Genomic DNA, 6551 nt, shown 5'->3' with positions numbered 1-6551 from the left:
ATGCTTCAGTGGAAAAGTTGTTGATCTTGGAGTTTTTAATGAAACAATTATTCTACGTGGGCTTACTGGATATATATATATGTGGTGACAACCAGGAGGGCACATTGTATACATATTGTATATATATATAACCAGGAACCCATGACCCGCAGCCTACAACTCTACTGTGTTCGTGTCACGGGGTTTTCACAGACCGATGACCAATTACAAGAAATTAAGCTGACGTCATAGGGTCACCGAGCCGGAACTGCCTTTGTTTTTCCCGGAAAAGATAGTCTAAAAATAGATCGGTCTGTAAAAATGCCGTTACATAGGCCCAGTATGGGAGCTGTAAGCTTCGGGTCATGGGTTCCTGATATAAATGTTATATGCCAGCTGGGAGGCCCGTGTAGCGAAAAACTGTGACCAGGGTCTTGAAAATGCTGCCCAAGGCTGCAGGCCGAGGGCAGTTTTTTCAAGACCGAGGTCACAGGTAAATATTTCTAAAAATAGAAGAGTAACCAGGTTTTGGAGACATATTCATGAAAAAAAGCGTCCTCTCGTTATATTTTTTTAAAATAAAAAACGTAAGCTTTCGGCTTCCAGACTAAAGCCTTTAAAAACTGAAATGTAAATGCACGAGATGGAAATATACATGTATACAGAATGGAAGCGTGAAAAATTGTAAAACGGTAAAAGGGAAAAATGCGCCAATCTAAAAGAATAGGGTATTGTTTTGGCAAAGGCTTGGCGTTATGGTCGGCTTCATTAGTGTTTGCGGTGTGTCAAGATTCCAAAGTTTTTCGGATTTGGAAGTTTCCCTTGTCAATTACTCTGGCATTGTTGAAATCAATAGAGTGATTGTTACGCCAGGCGTGAGCTGCAATATTAGAGCCAGTTTACATAGTTTTACATTAGAAATGTGCTCCTTTTTCCTCGTTGAAAAACACTTTCCAGTTTCACCAATGTAGCTCCAGGAACAATCAGTGCAAGGGATTTGATACACCACATTAGTCTGAAGTTCAACGGGAGGCCTAAACTTGGGGGATGGGAATTCTTGTTGTAAAGTCTTGTGAGGTCTAGTAACAACGTTAATTTCATTCTTTCGAAGATGTGTGAGGGGTTCTGTGACACCACGAACATAAGGAAGTCAGGCCATAGCGGTGGATTTATTTTCAATCAGGTTGACAAACAAGCCCACCAATCCTTCCGGTGAAGGAATAAGTTCCGGGGAAGGTTTTTTTTTTTTTAAATAGGTTAGAGATGACGGCAGGTGGATACCCGTTGGCAAGAAGGGCATTAGTGACGATTTCCCTTCCAAAATATTCGATAGATTACAAGCACGGTTTAAGAGGGTAGACGCAGTACTTATTTTGTGTTTCTTTTCATGATGGGAATTAAGTCCAAATATCTGTCTGTGTGCGTTGGTTTACGAAAGACGTCAATGACGATGAAACCATTCTTCCTGGAGACTAGGGTATCTAGAAAGGAGATTTGTTGATTGCTCTCTTTTTCCAAAGTAAAGGAAATCATGGGGTCTATAGAGTTTAATTTGTCGTGGAATTCAGATACGCAATCTTTCTGACAAAACTGTCATCAACATATCTTTTCCAGGTTTTGGGGGGAACCCTCATGGACAATATGGCTGATTCTTCGATAGCCTCCATACAAAGGTTGGCGACGACAGGACTAACCGGGCTTCCCATGGCACAACCATGTATTTGTTTGTAGAAACAATCTTTATAGACGAAAAACTGTTAAAAAGAACAAATTACAGCGAGATAACATCATCAGTAGTGAGGTTGGTTCTAGACTGTAAAGTATCATCATCCTCTAATTTGTTATGGCTATAAGCACAGGCTTTCTGGACTGGGATGGCTGGAAATAGGGAAACAAAGTCGAATGAAACCGTTATTTCATCGTCCAGTATCTCCATGTTTGCCACGTCTTTGGCAAACTCAGAAGAATTAAGAACAGAGGAGCCATTACGATTCTGGATGTGTGCCAAAATGTTCGTAAGAAATTTCGATGTATTATAGAGGGCAGCCAGACTTGTGGTGTTTTATTGAACCACGGATAGCAGGTGGAGATGCACCGGTTGAGCGGGGTCTTTTGTAGGTGGAATCATTTATCTTGTTTTGTTTCTTGAATTCCAACAATCTCTGGTCGTGATCTCGTTCTAATTTAGAGAAAGGGTCCTTTTTACCATGTAGATAGGTGGATTGGTCACTCAACAAAGCTTCCATCTTTTTTCATAGTCAGATCTATCCATAACAACAACCAACCTCACTACTAATGAATGAAGGGGGTAGTTTCTAAAGAAGCTGTGGTGCTGCATCGGTGGGTACGACGGCTACATCTAGGTAAGACGGAAAGCCGCAAGAATCTGAAACAAAATTTATCTTCCAAATCGGCACCCTTAATCCTCACGGTATTAACGAACGCTTTTCATTTAACTAATATATTCCTATTTTTCACGTTGCCATGTTGCCACCAATAGCGTAGCTCCTACTCTACTATATAAACTACACGTAACCCATAATTCCTCGATTCGCTCTGACGAAGGGCTAACGCTCGAAACGTCAGCTTTTAGAAGCTCTGTACGGTGGCCAATTTACATTATCAACTCCGTTGCTAAAACCAAATTTTTGTATACTACTTCCCCACCGACGCAGCACCACAGTTTCTTTAGAAACTACCCCCTTCATTCATTTGTTGTTCAACCGCTGCGACCACTAACCTTGTGCTCTAGTATTTTTTAATCCACAGTTTTCTAACAGGAGACCCAACACGACGATGCCAAGCTTGAAGAAACTCACCAAGGAGCTACGCCAGGAAATCGTAAGTTATCATTTTCCTTTTCCCACACTTATAGCAACAACTTAGCTTTCCGTTTAGCCACTCTCATTTCCGCCAAAACTAGGTTTTATAGTCACATCAATTTCATCGGCCGTTGCCTCAATTCTAAAGTCATTCCTAAAGGTTTTCGCTCAGACTTTCATGCGTCTACATTCTCTCGCTCGAATCAAATTCGATGCGCGCAAAATTCTTTTTCACGTAATATTATGAGGATCACAATTAGAGCCATGTGCCAAAAACGAAACGTACTTGACAAACAAATTCTTCAGCGCCGCTCCGAACTTTCCAAAATCTGTCTAGCAGTTTTATTACAATCGATTCGCACTAAAATCCGAGAACTTAATTTTGGACTGTTTGACCATTTACACCAAATCAAGACTCTAAAACTTCAACAATTAATAGGTCCGCAAATTACCGACGACACTACATTGCATAACCATAATACCGCAGTTACAATTCCAGAAAATCTTCCACTTACTGACTCAGAGAAATCTGTCCTCAGTAAGGGCCTAAATTTTGTCCCTATTACCAAACGCACCAACGAATTTTCTATTAAGCAAGATGTTAAAAAATCCTTTGCCGCATTCAGTTAAAAGCCTTTTTTCATGACAAAGAGGACGATTCGGACACTTCTAACAAAGATATTTTTGAAACAATTCAAGTTCGCAAATCTAAGTGGACTCCATCAGAGGGACAATTTGCCTCTTGAGATTTTTTCACCAAAAAACGGAGGCGAATCTAAACGCGTAAAACATCCGTCACACAACGCAAAAAACCTAAAATAAAAATTTTTATTTTATTTTGAGCTAATAGAACACCAAAATTGTTTATTTTTCATGTGAAAGAAATAGCAAGTTTCACACAAAGGTAGAAGGGAAAGAGAATACCAACAATCGTGTTTTATTATGCCATTAGATAATTTACGACATTGGTGACATCTCTGATCTACATAAAAAATAAACTACAACGAATTAATCAAACAGGCATTTAAGGTCTTACACGTCAAACAACGGTTGATATAAAATGAAGGTACCACGTGTGCTATTTCCTGTTTTACGAATTCCTTACATGTTAATCATTATTATCATACGATAGTATAGTCAGATAATAATCGGAAAACAAAGAACTGCTTTTAAAAATTAAGAGCAATTCTATCATAGAAATGGGAAAAGCATGGTTTCTCAGAGATAAAAACGGTATCTTTACTCGCTGACAAAGAGATGTAATTATTTTAGCGTAATCTAAACTTTTTTTTTCGAACGAAAAAAACGAGACATGCACAATCTATTGCCCTTTTCGTAAGACAAAGCAATCAAAAGAGCCATTACTCCACAAAAACCAGTGCAAGGATGAATCGCTTTACCTCTCACACCACAACAAAAATCCAGAGGAGCACATGATTTAAACGTCTATATTTGGCTGAAATATCAACAATAACAACACATTTTCAATGGATTGTAATCCTCATCTTCATCACTAGACGACCAATTTAAAATGGTACCACATATCCTTTTATTGTTTAAAGTCAACGTCACTATGTGTTGATCGTTCAATGGCATGTGACACACTAGACATTTGTCTGTAAAAAAACAAAAAAAAAAAGTGACGGTCAGTCTTTTTGTTTTACACAAAATCGTACTCAGCTAAGTTTTTAATTTAGTATTAGCCAATTTTATCATCGATTCAGTGTAGTATTAATCAATTTTTTATCATCGACCTACAATTCAACGAATTATTTTCGAATTAGTAACGAGCTATATACAACACGCCTTTATGGACTGACTGTCCACATTTCACGTATCGTACAGACACTATTTATATTACTGTTACACACATTTTCTCATCCTTGTGGTATAAAGAGACATGCGTAGTGCGTAGCAATCATCATTGCATCATCTCATCGTTTGTAGACGTTCCAAGATCCTGATACATTTCCCAACGATCGTGAAAGTCTTTTAGATTCCGTGTAAAGTCTTCAAAAATTCGTTGAATTTCTATTTGACACTGGCTGACATACAATACAAATTCCAAATCATCCGTGTTTTTCATCAACGAAACCATGTGTTTTTGACGTTCAAACTAAAACTCCACTATATTTTCACGCATGGAATGTTTTAATGTTTTCGAAAATTCGTTTCTGACGTTTGTTTTTGTTTCTTGAGTTTTGCCTTTGTTTGTGTTGTTTTTCATTGACCATCGTATCTATAGGTTTCAGGTCTTCACATCCTTCGCTCAATAAACCTACAAACGACTCCAAATGATTCACAATAAAAGACAGCAAATGACAGGCAAGTGATATTATTCGGACTGTGAAAACGAGGATAGCATAAATTACACAAAAATTGTGGTCCATATCAAGTCTAATATTCGTTTACATTTATGACATAGAACCCAATAATTCCAATCACCTATCAAAACAAAGAACACTCTTTAGAAATGCAATAATCGTTCGATCTACAATTTAAAAATAATGTTTTACCATCACGATTAAATGGTTTATAATCAAAACGTCCGTCACGATCTAATATGACTCGACATAAATCACAACGTAATTGATTATGCAATATCAAACCAAAATTATCATATGTCAAGATATCAGTAGTTATAGTAAACATCGGTTTAGTAAAACGTTGATTAATATTTTTTTTAATTGCTTTTTAAAACTTCTTCTTCTTCTTGTTTTCGTTTTTCTAATAAACGTACGCATCTATGAACTAAAAAAAATTTTTTTTTGTTTTTATTGCCGTTCAAGGACAAGACTGACAGCACAAAACATTTATTTTGAAAATAAAATATATTATTGCTTAGAGTAGTCACAAGAGTTTAATGACATCATAATTTAATATTGCATTAGTACAGGGACAAAATTGAAAACAAGAATCACACAAATGTTCTTGACGCTTCTCATCAAAACGAGTACATTTAAAAAATTCACAACTACCACAGTCGTTCGAACAATCTTGACATAAATTAGAGTCGTGGAGTGCCGTGTGATATTCACACATCCAACACAAAGCATCTATTTAAAAGGAAATGTATGATTATTTAGAGTAGTTATGAAAACGTATACTCTGTTACATCTGCGTGGGTTGTCTATAGGTTAAAAACATTACTCTAAAATATTTTAGTCTTATGACATTTGAAACAAGTTATTTTATTACTTGGATATATAGAAACGGCGATATGTTCTAAAAGATAATTATCTAAATCTAGTTTCTGAATGAAAATCTTATTTGAACAACAAAATGGACATTCTAAAAAAAAATAAAATAAATTAATAATAATTATATTAATAACAATCATCACATCTTAAATATTCAGTGACCGTTCCATTTATTTTATTTAAAACAAAAACAGAATGGCTTTCCAGGGTGTTAATCCACGTTCCACAAAATTCACAAGACACTAAAAATATAAAATTTTTTATTTTGCAATTTGTTGTTTTATTAACAATACTTCATTATGCAAAACATCCAATCTATCTTTCAATATGTGAAATGCTTGTCTACACAAGGTAAGATTACATAATAAGCCCTCTAAAAAAATAATAAAATTTTAATCATCTATATAACGAAATTCAACTAATCGACGTTCCTTTCCAAATGGTAAACAACAAAACAAGACATCAAATAAATCATATTTAGTTGGTTCTAAACAAAAGATACAAGTCCCCCATTCTAAAACAAAAATGAATTATTTTTTTATCAATCACG

The sequence above is a fragment of the Montipora foliosa genome, chromosome 1, assembly GCF_036669935.1.
Source record: "Montipora foliosa isolate CH-2021 chromosome 1, ASM3666993v2, whole genome shotgun sequence".
Lineage (NCBI taxonomy): Eukaryota > Metazoa > Cnidaria > Anthozoa > Scleractinia > Acroporidae > Montipora > Montipora foliosa.
The sequence above is the reverse complement of the archived record's forward strand: the minus strand, read 5'-3'. Positions refer to the sequence as shown.